The sequence below is a fragment of the Otolemur garnettii genome, unplaced genomic scaffold, assembly GCF_000181295.1.
Source record: "Otolemur garnettii isolate 467f Iridium unplaced genomic scaffold, OtoGar3 scaffold00016, whole genome shotgun sequence".
NCBI classification, from domain to species: Eukaryota; Metazoa; Chordata; class Mammalia; order Primates; family Galagidae; genus Otolemur; species Otolemur garnettii.
Window position 1 is genome coordinate 25,234,122 of NW_003852411.1, and position 17,968 is coordinate 25,252,089.

A 17,968-nucleotide genomic window follows, 5' to 3' on the forward strand; every position below is an offset into this window, starting at 1 on the left:
AAGTATTATTTTTCTGAGATCTTTAAAGTATGATGGTGGAGCTTTAATAGGGATTGCATTAAAATTATATATTGCTTTGGGTAGTATGGACATTCTAACAATGTTGATTCTTCCCAGCCACGAGCATGGTATGTTTTTCCATTTGTTAACATTTTCAGCTATTTCTTTTCTTAGCGTTTCATAGTTCTCTTTATAGAGATCTTTCACATACTTTATTAGGTAAACTCCCAAATATTTCATTATCTTTGGCACTACTGTGAACAGAATAGAGTCCTTGACTGTTTTTTCTGTACTCCTTTTAAAAATAAACAGATTCCAACTTCAAATAACAGTGAGCTGCCACCCTCAGTGTGATTTGGAATTTCATCTGACACTGGAATTTACTTTGTTGAAAGGATATTTGTCAAGTGGGTCAATTTTCTTGTCGCCTTTAACCTCTTGATTCTGGTTTCCTTTCTCTATCTTCATAAGGCCTTGCTGCTGAAGGTTTAGCTTGTTTCAAACCTGAGCCTCCCAAGTTAAGACTAAACTGATCATGCCATGAAGGCTATGTTAACCAGTTTGATGAAAATATTTCAAATTGTATGTAAACCCAGCACATTGTACCCCATTATTGCACTGATGTACACAGCTATGATTTAATTTAAAAAAAAAAAGACTCAACTGATTATAATATATTATGTATATATTATATAGAGAGCAGCAGTTTTCTAAGTCTAGACTGTAGACCTCTGCTGGGCCCTACGATCCTTTCAGAAAGTCTGTGATGGGGAAAATTATGTTCACCCTAACATAATCTTTATTTGCCCTTTTCACTGTGTTGACGTTTTCACTGGTGGCACAAAAGCAAAGGAAGATGCCTGAACACGAATTAAAACAGTGGCACCAAACCATGCTAGTATTCATCGAATTCTTCATCCATTCATTTGCAGTTTAAAAAATTTCAGTTTTACCTAACAGTGACCTTGATGAATTATTAATTTTATTAAATCTCAACTCTTGAGTCTTGGTAATAATCTGTGTCATAGAAAAGGAAGTGTCAATATTGCATTCTGATGGTTATCTGTGGGGAAAAGCACTTGTGCCGTTATTTTAAGTTGCAAGCTGAACTAATGGCTTTTTCCTAAGACACCATTTTTATTTGAAAGGATGAATGATACATAAACTGTAGTTATTCTGACTTGGGCATATGACAGACATTTTCCATTTTATTTTTTATTGCTGGGAAAGCAGACATTTTCTTTAAAATGGGTGAAGTAATCCCTTGACTTCAAGGAAGGCAACTGAAACCTTTTGTTGTCAGAGACAAAATTAGAGCATTCAAGCAAAAATTAGAAGATTGGAAAACTTGTATCTGCTGCTATAATTTTGATAGCTTCCCAATATTTAAAGACTTTTCTGATGAGAAATGTGATCTTCTGATATTGTATAATGATAAAATATCTTGGAAAATTTGTCCAACTTGGGAAACCAGCATTTTCTAAATGACTGATGCATGATGTTACAACATTATGAATGGTTAAAAGGCATGCTTAAAGTGTAAAACAGATCAATATATTTTAATATAATAGACTACAAAAAGTTCATTGATACCGTTTCAGATTCCATACTGCAGCTAACCTTTAAGAAACCATCATTTTTTGAATTTTTATAGTATCAAAGAAAAATATCCACAACTCTCTGAAAAGATCATTAGAATATGGTCTACCTACATCTGACTGAGTCTGTAGTTCCTTCATATACTTCAATCAAAACAACATGTTTAAATAGATTGAATGCAAAACCACATATTAGAATCCAGCTGTCTTCTATCGAACAAGACATTAAGGAAATTTGCAAAATGCAAAACAATGCCACTCTTTTCATTAAAATTTCTTTGTTCTGAAAAGATAGTTATTTTTCATAAAATATGTTATTTATGCTAATATTTTGGGGACTTTATTGTTATTTTTAAATGAACAAATAAATAGATATTTTAAAAGTCTCAGTTTTAATTTCTGTTTTGATAAATCTCAATAGACATAACTCTCAGAAAAAAGAGTTCTTTTGTGGTCTTCAATAACTTGAAGAATATAAAGAGGATTGAGAGCTGTTGATAATACTTTAAAAAGGGGAGAAATGTTGTCATTTACTAGATGGCTAAAGGTTCAATTTTTAAATATTATTCCAGATAATTTGTGTAATTTGTGCATTTTCTCTATGTCATGAATAACTAATGGGCAATTTGTTTTGTAAAAAACATTGCTTGTTAGGGATAGCCTTTCAACAGTATGTTTAAATATTAATCCGATCATCACATAACAAAACAAATCAAGGCTAGGAAGGAAATAAAGTAATCTCCTAAATTTAAACAGAAAAAGCCAAATAGACACAGAAAATCCATTACCAAATTCCCAAAGGCAGAAACTTGGATTTAAATGGTTATAAAGAAGGAAATTCTAAGATGGACTATCTTTTATACAGAAATGAGCCGCTATTCTCATCTAGTAGATATCTGAGGTCATTAACAAAAATGTTTTTACTGACAGTAATTGTTGCAGTGGAAGAAATTGAGATAGAATTAAGCAATTTCTCATTGTAAATATCCTGTAGGGTATTGCAGTCAGTGTCAAACTGTTCACTTTTAAAATGTAAAACTCTGAAGTTCAGATTGTAGAGCTTTTAAAGAGAGTACCACCTATAATAGGAGCTCAAAGGACCCCTTTTCCAATTGTCCAGACACCTCTGTCATTGTCCTTGTTAGTCACTGATTAACGACTCTAGGTATTAGAAACATTTTGTTCTTTCTTCAGCAATGTGATACCACAAAAAAACTACGATGAAAATTATAAGTTCCATACTTAAAGATATAAGACATAGATTTCTGAATATATGAAAATAGATTTGAATGAATTATCTAAATTTTCCAAAGCCTTTGAAAATTTTGCACATAAAAAAGTTATTTTAAAACAGAGGCTCATGGAAGTTAAGCTGGAGTAAAGGACAAGTGTGCTGGGTTGATGCAGAATTGACCAGGATCAAAAACAAAGGGTTGAGATAAAGAAGCTCTCTGTTGAATGGTGACATGTTAAAGCTGGTTTTAGAGGCTAGGACTGCCTGAGTAGAAAAATGAGCCAATGAACCCTAGGAGGAATTTTTCTCCCTCCTGTACTTTATTAAGCATTTATCACAGGCTAGGTAGGAAAGGGATTAGGCAATTTGAAATGAATTATATCAAGTTTGTGAAATATCAATTTTCCTTTTTCACAAATGGAGAAACTGAGGTTTATTATGGTTAAATAACTTATCCAAGGGATCAGAGCTCTTAAGTGGTAGAGCTGGAAATTGGTTTTGGATCTTTAAGTTCTAAAGGTTCTTTCTACTGATGTCTTTATTAGCAGAAATTATTTAAATACTTCTATAAGGAAGAGATTTTGAAGCATCTGTTACAATCCAGGGAAAACATCCAGAAAGAAGCATGGATGAGTAGTTCTCAACTCGTGGGGCAAGCAGTTGTCATCTAAGGCTACACATTCATTGTAGAATTATCTCTAGGCTGACTAACGGAATCTACACATGGGGGGACTATTTAAAAAAAATAAGTGTCTAGATCAGTGTTGTTCAACCTTTTTTTCCCCTTTATTTCAGAGCACCCTTGAACCTATAGTTAAACTTCTGTGGCACACTTAAATTATGTTGATCCAAAATAAGAGTATAAGAAGGAATATGCTTACTGCGCTTTGAACTTCTTTCAAAGATAATTAAATTAGTGATCTTTAAAAATTTTTCAGGCACACCTCCCCTAAGAGCCTCTCAGCACAGCACACTGGTTAAAAATCACTGATCTAGATGATGGTGTGATTAGTGCAATTGGTAAAATAGAAATTTAAGAAAATCATTGTTAAATTTACAGTGGTTTTTGAAACCATCTTTTCTCAATCAACAGTAACTGAAAGTATAATTAGTTTCTTTTGAGGGTGTTGAAATATTCTATTGTGGTGTTTTTATACTTGAGCGGTTAGGAAGCACTAACCACTAGTAACCACTAGTAACTAGTAAATTATCCTCTAGCCTTTCCTGACACGTCTAGGATCAAGTTGGAGGCCTTCTTCTTGCCTCACAGTGTTCCACGAATAACTTGATTTCACTAAACAAGCTTTTATTAACTGTGAATCCAGGCACTGGGCTAGGGTGCTGTTAACACAAAGATGAAGATTCATTCTCTTCTTGTAATTATCTGGTTAATTAGCTGTCTCCTAGTTGTCACAGGGAGGAGTAGACAAGTCTGCCTAAAGGCTAAGGAGTCTCCTATAAGGAAAGGGATTAAGACTCTAACATCTTTTCCTTCTTCTTTTAAGTTAAATTTATTGAGCTATAATTTGTGAAAAAGAATAGATCTATTTTAAACGTACAGTTGTATGAGTTTTGACATATATACATCATGTTATCACTCCCCTAACCAAGCTTTAAAATATTTTCATCAATTTTCTTTATTGATCAATTTTCTTTCTTCCCCCTCTTCCTCCACCATCCTTTAAGGCCTGTGCGAGCACCTCTATCCTCATAACTAAAGACTCATCTGCCTGTTAAAACACCTTATAAATGATACCTATAGACTTAATTTAAAAATCAGAGAATACTAAAAGAGTCTAGGGAATCTGAGATCTGACATAGCAAGGTCAGTGATATGGGAGATTCCCTGGACTTTTTAAAGATGTTGGCATGGGGGATGGAAGGGAGGATAGCAAAAGAATGATGACTCTGAAAAAATTAACTACATGGAGCTGTGTCCATTGTGTTAGACTGAGGAAAACTAAGGTCCATAGGGATTTGGGCTCTGGTTGCAGAGTTGGAGGAAATAGGGGCAAGAGATGAAATGTCAAATGAGTCGGGTCTTGGGGGCAGATTGAATTTTATTCGGATCAAAGCTCCAATGACCAGTTTTGTATTTGTTTAAGCTTATGAAAAATTGTTATTTCCAAAATTGACCACTATAATATCTCCCATTCTACATGATCTTTTAAAACCATTCCATTCCCTTCTTAAGAGGTGAAGCCTAACCCTGTCTGTGCTAACCCCAGCCACCATCTGACCGCAATCTTATGACAGACTTAAGCTAGAGCCTCCCACTAAAACTGTGAGAGATAACACAGCTAGTGGATGTTTTATACCATTAATTTTGGGGATGATAACCTACTTATAATGGCCAACTGGAACAAGCCTCTATTCATTTTTAAATCTTCAATTATTGTTCTTTCTTCTCTTTTGAGAAAATAATTCCTGGCTCCTGAATCACCTTCTCTTCCTTTAATTTTTTTCACAGTGCTTACATAGGGAGCTGTTTATATAGGCGAGACTTGTAGGTGTCCAAATATAAGTTGTTGCTCATTGACTTGCCGTTGACATATATTAACTGCCTGACTGACTCCTACTCCTGATTTAAAGCTGACTCGGTAATTCTCTGTTACTGTAAGAACAGGATTTAAAGTTGGCAGTTCTGGGGCTTAATCCCTACATTGCTGTGAGTCAGTGTGGCACCTGAGGCCAGACAGCTCAACCTATCTGTTTCATTGTTTCTAAGATGATGAAGGGATATTAAAACTTCCCAGACATCTGCGTGATATTATACAGGACAATTACTTAGCATTCATAATTGCCATATATATATATATATTAAACTTTGAAATAGATTCCCTGGCAGAGATAGAGAAACCACATACCTAAGTGAAATCCAAATGAAGGGCTGGTGCCTTTAGGCACAACAAAGTCTAGGTAGGGCACTTTTTAAGCCACAATATTGGGGTGTGGGAGCTTGGTAGTCACTACTGTGCATATGGAGGGAACTGTAAGTGATGAGTGATTGGCTCATGGAGTGATGGACAGCAACCTTTTAATGAAATAAAAATCATGGTGAAGGAGTCTTATTCCTATATCTTTCTGAAGGAAGCTGGTGGCCTCCTTCCCTTCACCTTCTGTACAGAAGTGTCTTAGAATGTAAAGACAGTATGTAGGGACCTCTCAAAATTCTGGGACTAGAAGGGTTTTTGGACTGGCATCTTTGCTGAATTAAGGTTCTGCCCCATGTGCCTGCCTTATATTCCTAAACAAAGGAAACAATACTAAACCCAAATATATTAATGTTTGTTTGGCATTATTCCTAGTATTCCTAAGATTTTTGACTGTGAACTTTCTGGACTCAGTTTATTTCAACATTCAACTTGTGTTTTTTCCTTTCATTTTCTAGATTTGGCATCTAGAGAATTATTTCCCTTGAAAATATCTAGAGTAGCAACACATCAAATTTTTATAAAAGCAAAGGGGAAGTATGAAATGAAGTGTGGCTGCTTCAGGGAGCGTTCCTTTTTGGCTGTAATCCGTAGAGTAGCAGAGTCCCAATGACTGAGGAACAAAGTTGACAGGGACATAAGTCCTGAGGGTGGGCAGGGAGTGGGGTGGAGGGCAGGGGAAACCTCAAGTTGTAGGTCTTTATTCTACTTCTGGTCACCAGAAAGTTACAGGTATGGGTGTGAGAGAAGATACAATGGCAGCAGCCAACTAACTAGTGGATATGTTTCTCCTCCTTTGTGTCCCCATCTGGCCAACTCTATATCTGCTTTAAACCTGGAAGAAAGGGAAGAGACAATGATACAGAAAAATAACTCTTCTGTTAAGGAGTTTAACATTTTTTAAAATGGAGTAGTAATCTTGTGCTGGTTTGATTTTGTTTAATCAAATAAATGTTACTCTATAAATTAAAAAATTAGATCTTATAATTTTCTATATTTTTATGTTACAATATAATTCTATATTATCCAATAAACTTGATTGAATAAAATTGTGTAAATTTATGGAGTAAGACAGTATTTAAATTTTTAGTTTTGAAGCCATATGTATTAGTCTTGGTTGGTTCTCCAAAGAAACAAAACCAATAGGATATATAGATAAATGGTATCATATCTGTTTTCTGTTGCTTAAGATAGAATTTATGAAACTGGGTGATTTATAAAGAAAAGGAATTTATTTACTACAGTTCTAGAGGCTGAGAAGTCCAAAATTGAGAAGCCACATCTGATGAGGCCCTTCTTGCTATTGGGATCCTGAGGTGGCACAGGCATCATAGAGTGAGGGGGCTTGGTGCACTAGCTCAGGTCTCTCTTCCTCCTTTTATAAAGCCACTAGTTCCACTACCATGATAACTCCTTAATCCTTTAATCCATAAGTGGATTAATCCATTCATAAAGGCAGAGCCCTCATGACCCAGTCACCATTAAAGGCCCCACCTATCCTTACTGCCACAGTGGGGATCAAATTTTAGCATGGATTTTGGAGGGGACAAATATTCAAGCCATAGTAGGTAGATAGATAAAGAGAGAGAATTTTATTGTAAAGAATTGACTCACATTGTATGGAGGCTGAGAAGTCCCATGATCAGCAGTCAGCAAGCTGGAGACATAGAAGAGTCGATTTCAGACTTCTAGCCTAAGTCTGAAATCGAAGGCAATAGAAGCCAATGTCCCAGCTGAAGCAATGAGAAAGAGAGAGAAAGAGAGAGAGCACTCATGAGTGAGAACTTTACTTTTCTTTTTGTGTTATTCAGTCCTCTAACAGATTACATGAGATCTATAGACATTGGGGAGAGAAATATGATTTATTTAGTTTATGAAGCAAAATGTCAACCTCATCCAGAAACATTATCACAGACATACCCAGAATAATGTGTGACCTAATATCTGGGCAACCTATGGACCAGTCCAGTTGACATACAAAATTAATCATCTACCCCTTGTAATGTTTGCAGCCATTTATATTTCCTTAAACCATACTTAATATCCAACTAAAGCAAAAAGTCATAATTCTACCTAACATGATACAACTATCCTCTGTACAATTGAAAATGCATTAACACTTTCTCCAGAAGGGGAAGTAAAGTCCTTGAGTGATGTTTACTGAAGGTTTACTCTGTATCCCGTAACTTAAATACCATGATGTAAAATCAATAATAGTTAAATACTGGCATAATAAGTCAATCTGATGTTACATGAAAAGTAACAAGAGATGAAGGAAAACAAAGATATTTATCTATTGATCTAAACATATAAAACATATTTGATAAGATAAAGAGAAATGCTCATGACAAGTATGGTTCTTGTTTCTGTGATTGTATGGTTGTAATTGGCATTTACAAGTTCCTTCTTTCACTACCCATTCTGTACTTTACCTTCAGCAAGGTCATGGTTATTTACTCAATTAAGTGACTTCATTCTTGAAGGGTCTGGCCATTGGTACTCTTGCCTGAATTGTATTGTGTTTTCCGCTGACCTTAATCACAGGGGATGGTAACACTAAGAGATACCCTAAGGGAGCTCCTGTATTTCAGACATACTCTTCCTTATTTTCATCATGGGGTAACCATCTAATCCCCCTTTTGTAGTAAGGAGAATCACCCCCACCAGCAAAGTAACTCCTTTCTTTGCCTATTGTCCCACAGACATGAAGAATTTAAAGGGGCTGAGTGGTAGTCTTAACTTCCAGTTCTATGGAATCTTTGTTTTGTCTCTTGCTAGAAGCATTCCTCTCTCCAGAACTAAGACCTCTAAGTCAGCAGAGCATACAGTTCTGGGAAATTTTGCTAGTGGATCACAAGGGTAATAGAGGCCCTGCCAGCTCCAGCCAGCTCCAGCCTTTAATTCCTGGGTCTGTGAATCCTGATTATGGGAGAAACAGAATATACTTGATTTGAACAACATATACATCCTTTTGGAGAACCTTGTTTCAGACCTGTAAAGTATTGCCATTCATTACTACTTGGCAGTGTAACTAAGACCTCAAAATGCCAACCCACTGATTTATCAAACCAGCTGCCACAGGGTGGTGGTAAACACAGACCAGAGAATTTCATAAACATGGGCCCATCTGCATTTCTTATTAATTGATTTATTTTTTGCTATGAAGTGAGTTCCCTAATCAGAATCAATGTCATGTAGAATACTGTTTTGGTGGATAAGGCTTTCTGTAAGTTCACAGATGGTAGTTCTGGCAGAAGCATTGTGTGCTAGGAAGACAAATCTATATCCAGAGTAAGTGTCTATTCCAATAAGTACAAAATGGTTCCCCTTCTGAGATAGAAATGGTCCAGGGTAATCAGTCTGCCACCCGGTAGCTGGTGGATCACTCCAGGGGATGGTGCCTTATTAGGGACTCAGTGTTGGTCTCTGCTGCTGGCAAACTAGGCACTCAGCAGGGGTTGTAACCAGGTTGGCCCTGGTGAGTGAAAGTCCATGTTGCTGATGACCTCGACCCCTGCCACCACAGCCACTTTGCTCATGAGCCTATTGGGTAATGACAGGGGTGGCTGGGGAAGGAGGCTGACTGGCATCCTTAGGATGGGCTATTCTATTCACTTGACTATTAAAATCCTCTGCTGATGTCATGCTTTAGTAAGCATTCACAAATATCACGTTTTTGCAGATTCAGGGAGCTATCCATATACTTCTTTCCCAAATTTCCGTGCCCCTAACTTTTCAATCATGTTCCTTCTTTCTGACCATCTAGGCAAACCATAGGTGGCAGATGATAAATCAGTGTATAATTGCATGTTTGGCCATTTCTCCTTCTAAGCAAAACAAATAATTAGGTGCACTACTTGAAGTTTTGCTCATTGGGAGATTTCCCCTCACTGTTATCTTTCGGGGATGTCCCAGAAAGGGACTGGAGTGTTGCTGCTGGTCCCCTTTGCATGATGCCTGCATGTTGTGCAGGACCCACCTGTAAACTATCATAAGTCTTCTCTTCCTCTGTCAGTTGATAAAGGAAACTCCCCATGAGGCCACAGGTGCAGACTTGGAGAGAGAAAGGCTGTGTAGCAAGAGTGTGGACTACAGGTATCTGGGGGTACTTCATGTAACTTACTTGTTCCTTCAGGGCCTGCTAGGGCCTGAGCACGTATATACCCCTTCAATTTGATAACAGAATGCTACTACTAGGTGTGCCATACTTTGTGGATCAGATAACACCCATTTGGTGATGGATAACTCAGATTGCATGACAAATTTGTGGCCAATGGTTAAGCACATAGTTTTTTTTGTTTATAACTCTTATAAACTCATAAACTATACTTTTATAAACTCAAAAACTATAGCTCGTAACATAGTTACTAGTCTTGTACCTGATTGATTTTGAGTTTTCCTTTGCACTTGACAGTAAAGTTTTTAATCCAAAGTGGTAATAACAAAGGCAAGACTTGGCTATATCTATAGAAGTATTGTTGTGTTAAACCATACAAAGACATTTGACCTGTTTCTATCATACCCATTTCTCATCCTTCTTCTGATCTGTTCTGCATGACAGCTGGCTGTACCCTGAAGCCTGTGTTTCTGAGGTTTCCATATCAGTTGGATTCTGGTTGGGTTCAACCAATGGGTGATCCTAAAGGGAGATATCAGGTTACAAAAGGATGGGAAGTGTTGGGATATTTTTCCCTTCATTATCACTTATTGAGTGGCATTTCTGGTAGCAGCTGTGGCTCTTCGGTGGCTCTGGTTCTTCCGTAACCTCAGCTTTTTCTGGTGTCCCCCATTGCAGAGATCCAATAGCACAACCTTTTCTCTTTGGACTTTCAGCCCAGAGCTACTAGCAATTTTCTATCGTTGCTAATCTCTGGGTTGCCTTCTTGTTCCTTGCTTGGCTTATCACTATTCTATTACCTTTGTAACCAATTTGCTGAATTAAATTGTCTCTATTATCAACATTTCAAGTGGTTTCTGTTTTCCTGGTTGGCCCCTGACTGATTTTCTATTGTTGGTACAGAAAATACTTTCTCAAGATGGGGTTATGTTCAAATATAAATGCAGTGATATTATAATCTTTTTTTCTGGGGGAGGAGATGCAATTCAAGTAATTCATGGCTTTGCTGCTCAAACAGTGGTTCATCATGTCATTAGGCAGCCTGTTAGAACTACAGCAATCAGGCCCAGACATGCTGAAACAATATTTTTATTATAAAAATATGCCAAAGGGGTTTGTATGTACTTAAAATATTGAAGAACAAAAACCTGTAACATGCAGAAGTATGTGATTACTGAAATTATCACCCGTGGTTGCTTGGAATGAAGTGCTATTTGGGAAATCAAGGAGTGGCTGCTTTTGATCACTGTGTTAATAATGATGACCCAGATGGTGCTGGACAGTTATAGAAAGAAAGGATAATCCCATGGCTTTGAACTTGCAGTTCTCTGTTCAAGATTTGGACAGAGAACTAGGCATCTAAGCCAGCCTTAAAAGAAGTCTTTTTCTTGTAGCTGCAGGGCGGGATAGCTGAGTATCAGCCCTCCAAATCCAATTACTTGGGTTGCAGAATTGCAATGCAAGTTGAACATTCAACTTTGTCAAGCTTAAGAAAATAGGAAGAAGTAGGATGGGATCCTTTAAGTTGGGATAAAGCCATTTGGGTGAAGCCAGATGTAACTGAGAACCTTGAACCCATAATTCACCTGATCTTTCTTTGCAAGTAGAAGTACCCATTTCTTGCAAATCAGAAAAAACTGATCTTCCTTGCTCAAAGACTCTGAAATAGCTTCATCTGGTGCGCTCCTGTATTTGGGGCATAATTATTTAAGATTGTTAAGTCTTCTCGTGGAATTGTTCCTTTCACTATTATATAGTGAATGCTTTGGTCTTTCTTTACTTGTATTGATTTTATGTTTATGTTATCTGATATGAGAATGTCTACATCAGCTTTCTTTTAATTTCTGTTTGCATGAAATATTGTTTTCCACCTTTCACCTCAAATCTAAATTAGTCATTGTGGGTTAAATGTATTTCCTAGAGACAGAAGACAATTGGCTTGTATTTTTGTATCCATTCAATCAGCCTATGTCTCTTCATTGGGGAGTTCAAGCCATTCAAATTTATTGTAAGTATTGATACAGGTGGTGGATTTATGGTCATCTTGTTGGGTAGACCCTTACTACTTTGTTTTACCTCTTAAGCCATTGTGGTGTCTGGGTTCTGAACTTTAGTTTTTGAAAGATTTTGCATTGGGGGGTATCTGTTGTGCTAATGCCTATCTGAGTACTTATTTCAGGGCAGGTCTGGTCTTCACAAATTCCCTGACCAATTGCTTGTCAGAGAAATTCTTTATTTCTCCTTCAGAAAAGAAACTTTGTTTTGCAGGCTAGAAAATTCTAGGCTAGCCATTATCCTGCCTTAAAAGGCTGAGGACAGTTCTCCATCTTCTCTGGCTTGTAAGGTTTCAGTTGAGAAGTTTGCAGTTAGTCTGATTGGTTTTTCTTTGTTATTTAGCTCTGTTTTCACCTGACTGCCCATAGTAGTAAACTTTTTTTTTTTGGAGACAGAGTCTCAATAAGTCGCCCTTGGTAGAGAGCTGTGATGTCACAGCTCACAGCAACCTCAAACTCTTGGACTTAAGTGATTCTCTTGCCTCAGCCTCCCAAGTAGCTGAGACTACAGGTGCCCACCACAATGCCTGGCTATTTTGTTATTGTTGTTGTTGCAGTTATCATTGTTGTTTGGCAGGCCCAGGCCAGGTTCGAACCTGCCAGCCCTGGTACATGTGGCTGGCATCCTAGCCACTGAACTACAGGCACTGATCCAGGAGTAAACTTTTTCATGTTTACTTTGGCCCACCTGGTGATTGTGTGGCCAGGTGACTGCCTCTTTAGGATGAATCTCCCATGAGTCCTGTGTGCTTCCTTTACCAGCATATCTAGATTTCCAGCAAGGCCAGGGAAATTTTCCTCAATAATTCCCTCAAATAAATTATCCAGCTCTTGAGTATTTTCTTCCTTACCCTCACAGATGCCTGTGCTTCTTACGTTTTTCTCTTTCTATTTTTTTCTTTTCTTTTTCTTTCTTTCTTTCTTTTTTTTTTTTTTTGTTTGCAGTTTTTGGCGGGGGCCAGGCTTGAACCCGCCACCCCCAGTATATGGGACCTGAGCCCTACTCCTTGAGCCACAGGCACTGCCCACGTTTGGTCTCTTTCTATAGTCCCACGTTTCTTATAAGCTTTGTTGTTTCCTCTTATTTCTCAGTTCTTTTTCTCTTGACTTATTTGTTTAACAAAAAGCTATTAACTTCAAGTTCTAATATTCTTTCTTCCACCTGATCAAGCCTAAGTCTTTCTACTGTGCTTTGTAATTCCTTGAATGAATTTTTCACTTCCAAAAGTTCTGTTTGGTTTTTCTTTAATACTTTGATTTCTTTAGAGAAATTTTCACTAATTTCCTGCATTGTCTTATGGCTTCTTTGTGTTGGATTTTTTTTTCCTCTTGTATTTCCATGAGCTTCCTTACAACCTGTGTTCAAAATTCTTCATCTGCCATTTTAATCTTTTTGTTTAAGTTGGTATCCATTGGGAAGCAGTTATTGTTTTCTTTAGGGCAACACCTTTCACTTTGAGTTTTCGTATTTCTGGAGTTTTGCTTTACTGGTTCCTTCTCCTCTGGTCTCTCATTTGTGAACCAAGTGTGTTAAGGCTAGCTATGGGCTTGTCTGCAAGACCCTGAAAATCAGTTCCTGACTGTCAGGGAGAAAAATCCTGGTCCTGACTTGCCTTTTGGTTATTCTAACAGGTTTGATGAACTGCTCTGGTTACCTCTGATCTGCTGTCTTCACCTCTTTCAGATGATGTGGGTGGTATTTGTTTATGTAAATCCACCACACCCTGTTCACTTGAGTTGGATGATGCTTTGATGGGCTACATTAGCTATATCAGTGTTCTCCCTGATGTTTGTGTCAAGGACTGAACTGCTGAAGTGATTTTTTTTTTTAGAGTCAGAGTCCCACTTTGTCACCTTCAGTAGAGTGCTGTGGCATCACAGCTCAGAGCAGCCTCCAGCTCCTGGGCTTAGGTTATTCTCTTGACTCAGCCTCCCAGGTAGCTGGGACCACAGATGCCCAGCACAAAGCCCGGTTATTTTTTGTTGCAGTTTGGCTGGGGCCGGGTTTGAACCCACCACCCTCGGTATATGGGGCTGGTGCCCTACTCACTGAGCCACAGGCACGGCCCTGAAATGATTTTTTTGTGTCTGTGGTAGACTCTGGTACCCCAGGTGGAGTAAGTTGAATGCCCTAAACTTTAGGAGGGACTCTTATAGCTCCCAGGAGTTTCTTGATCTCCACTACCACTGAGGTGGGAGGAGGAGCAGGGCAGTTTATACCTAGGTTTTGTTAGCCTGAAAGGTTTTGTGAAGCTTCAGTGGGGCTCAGAGGTTACTTCCAGCTAATGGGGGAGCTGCTAGCAGGAGGGTCAGGACCAGCTCTGCCAACCCCAGAGCTGTTCACAGGGAAGGAGCTGAATGTTTGTATGCTAAGGCACTGGGTTTGGTTCTTTCTGGCCCTATCCAGTGACACAGATTTTCTATAGGGAGAGGTATGTACTCCTCCAAACGGCCACTCCTTGGACACCCCCCCCACCCCACACACAAAGATTGAATCAGCAAATGGTGTAAAGGGCATGCAAACTCACCTCCCAGTGCAGTTTTTGCATCCTGGACTGGCTCCCATCCCTCAGGGGAAGAACTGACTGTTCTTCACTCAGTATGTGCCCAGGTGGTGGATGGGGCCCTGGGGCTTCCAGGTGAGTCCTTAATCTCTGTGGCAGCAGAGGCAGGTGGTCTCAGGCTCCACAGAAACTTTCCAGTTAGCTGTTTTGGCAGGGGTCAAGGTCTGCTCCCAGTTTCTGGATAGAGTCCCACCAGGGAGAGGCTGAAGTGACCTGATTCCACCAGAAAGTCTGTTGAGGAGGTAGGTCTGTCAAAGATTCATAGACTTCAGTGGGTCCCACTCTTCTCCCCAACCTCTGCTCCACAGTCTCAGCAGGCTGGACTCCAGACCAGCTGAGCTCCCCGTGACTGTTTTGTGGGCTGGGAGGTGCCTGCCCGGGATCCGGGCCTGAGCTGAGTGCAGCCCTCCCTGTGTGAAGGGGCTCCCTGCGAACATGTCACAGCCAAGGCTCACAGCACACTCTCCCCACCTATCTGCCCACGGGCTTTCTCACCTCTCTAGACCAAGAAGGTCAATCCCTGACCATGTCAGGGAGAAGTGTGCCCATCTCATGTCACCCACAGGTTGCCTGAGTAAGATCAGTGTTCCTCCAACTAGGGGCCTGCCCTGCTCTGATGGAGCTGCCAGACACACAGCACCGGGGTGGACCAGTGACCTGCAAGCTCACAGTCTGAGCACCCCGACTCTACTGCAGGACCCCAAGAGGAGAGGCCTGATTCCCACACTCTGTGGCAACCTCAGTGTAATGACTCAGTTGTGTCTCTTGGCAGCCACCAGTGGAGAAGAGGAAGGAACAGAAAAGAGCGTGTGGGGAGAGTGTTAGCACTCAGTTCACAAGGGCGTCTGGCCAGAGTGTTCAGGCGCTGAAGTCATTCAAATCACCTGGGACCTTCTGGGGCCCTGTGGGTCCCACAGTTTGGGTTGGAGCTGGAAAATTTCTTTGTGGAATCAGGCAGGACAAAACCCAAGGAGGTGAAGCCCTCTGGGGAGGACAAAGGTGCAAGGTGAGTGGAGAAGCAATATGGTGCCTGCTGTCCTGGCTTGCAGCTGTGGGAGCCAAAAGTGCCCCTTGGTGGCTAGGAACTTGGTGTTCTGTGCACAAGCAGTTCCCAACTCACTGGTGGCAGCAGCCTCTGGGCTCGTGTGGGAGTTTCTCTAGCCCAGAGCCTTCCCACTGTCAGAGATGTGAAGGAGGGAGAAGCAGACGACTCCACCTGCCCTTCTCCTGGACTCCTAGCCTCTCAGGAGTTGTCCTCTACCAATATCTTGCTCCTTGTTGTTCTGCTCTGCAACTTCTTCCTGTGGAATCTCTTGTAGGTTCTGACACTTTTACCTTGGAATTATCAGATCTATAATTTTTATGTTGCTTTTTCTTTTTCATTTATGAGTTTTTCTTTTTCTGAGATGATCTGGCAGCTTCTATCTCTGGCTAGGCACCTTGCCAGTCCCTCTATTTATCTATTTTCTTTGGAAAAATTCTATTCATGTCCTTTGCCTAACTTTTTATTGACTTTTTCTTTTCTTGCTCATTTTGTTTGAGTTCTTTGTAGATTCTGGAAGTTAGTCTTTCACTTGATACAGAGTTTGCCAAGATTTTCTTCTATTCTGTAGGTCTCCTGTTTATTCTGTTAATTATATTCTTTGCCGTGTAGAAGCTTTTACATTAAGTCCCATTTGTTTATTTTTGGGTTTTTTTGTAGTATTTGTTTTTGTGGGCTTACTTACAATTTCTTTACCTAGGCTGATGTCTGGAAGAGTTTTCCCCATATTTTCTTGTAGAATTTTTATGGCTGCATATCTGACTTTTAAGTCTTCAGTCCAACTTGAATAATTTGTATATGTTAGTGAGTACTATCTATTCTTTTCAATTTTTAGAGCACTTTTGAGCTCTTTTGTAGGGTAGATCTAATAATCACAAGTTTTCTTAGTATTTGCTTGTCTGGGAAAGACTTTATTTTTCCTTCATTTATAAAACTTAGTTTTGAAGGATACAAAATTCTTGCCTGACATTTATTCATTTTAAAAGACCAAAGATAGGATCCCAATCCCTTCTGGCTTGTTAGGTTTTTGTTAGGAAGACTTCTATTAGTCTGTGATGTTTTCCTTTGTAAGTTACTCGATGTTATTGCCTCACAGCTCAGGAATTCCTCAGTCACCTTGACTTTGGACAGTCTAATGAAAAATGTGGAAAGCTTCATGAATGTTCATGTCATTCTTACATAGGTGCCATGTTCATGTTCTTTTTATCATTCCAACTTTAGCATATTTGCTGCTGCCTTGAGCACTGGATATGTTTTCAATCCATTCAGCCATTCTATATATTTTAAGTGCAGTATTTTATCTGCTTATATTCAAGGGTATTATCGATATGTAAGGCTTTGTTCTTGATGTGCTGTTAATTATTTCTGTTTTATCTATTTTTCCTTCCTTTTTCCCCCCCTTATTGTTCATCATTGTAGTTTGGTGGATTTCTGTAGTGGTACCATTTGAGTCCTTTCTCTTCCTCCTTTATGCTGTTGCTTTACAATGAGTTAATCCTGTCTCTTTTTTTTGTTTCCATGTTTAGGAATCCCTTAAGCATTTCTTGTAGGATGTGTCTGCAAGACAATTTGTTAATGGTAGCAAATCTTCTTAGCATTTGCTTGCTTGGGAAAGACTTTTTTTCTCCTTCATTTATGAAGGATAATTTTGCTGGATACAGTATTCTTGAGTGATAGAGTTTTTTTTTTTTTTGTCTTTTGGCACTTTGAGTATATTGTCCTATTTCTTCTGGCCTATAAAGTTTCTGCTATGAATAACTGTTTATTTATGGGATTTATTTATAGGTGACTAGATGTTTCTTTGTTGGTATTTTTTAGGAATCACTATCTTTGACTCTAGATAGTCTATCTATCTATAATATACTGTGGAGAAGACATTTTTGCATTGTAAAGGGGGGAAACACTGAGCCTCCTACATTGGATGTCTAAATCTCTTGCTAGGCTTGGGAAAATTTCAACTATTATTTTATGAAGTAGGTTTTATAATCTTTTTATTCGCTCTTTGCACTCAGAGATATTTATAATTTGAACATTTGGTCGTTTTATGTTTTCCCAACTGTTTTTAGTAGATATATACATTTCTCTATGATGTTGTATGATATTTTATGATGTTTATTATTTTTTACTACATTTGTTTCACACTTGCATTCCAACATGGGTTTGACTTTAATGGGAGAATATAGAGAATACCTATTAGCTAAGTAACAAAGTCTGGGGCTTGGAAGAATTTCAGATAGTCGGTGGGAGAAGGCTTGTGAGGCAGAGGACCCATCTGGCATTCCCAAAATTCCAACAGTGAAGAAGCCAACTGGCCTACTTAGGAGAAGGGCTTCTCCAAAAGTCATGCAAAGTGACCAAGTCAGCCAGTTTGCAGCTGCATTTGTTACTTAGGTATCAATATGGTCTTAGTCTTAATATTGTTTATT

At 38.9% G+C, this 17,968-nt stretch overlaps 1 non-coding gene across 1 annotated transcript; it reads right to left on the minus strand.

Moving 5' to 3' along the window:
• Positions 1-16,680: 16,680 nt before the first annotated feature.
• Positions 16,681-16,787, minus strand: LOC111723879. The gene has a single exon (XR_002772325.1). It is a non-coding gene; the product is annotated as a U6 spliceosomal RNA (small nuclear RNA).
• Positions 16,788-17,968: the final 1,181 nt, after the last annotated feature.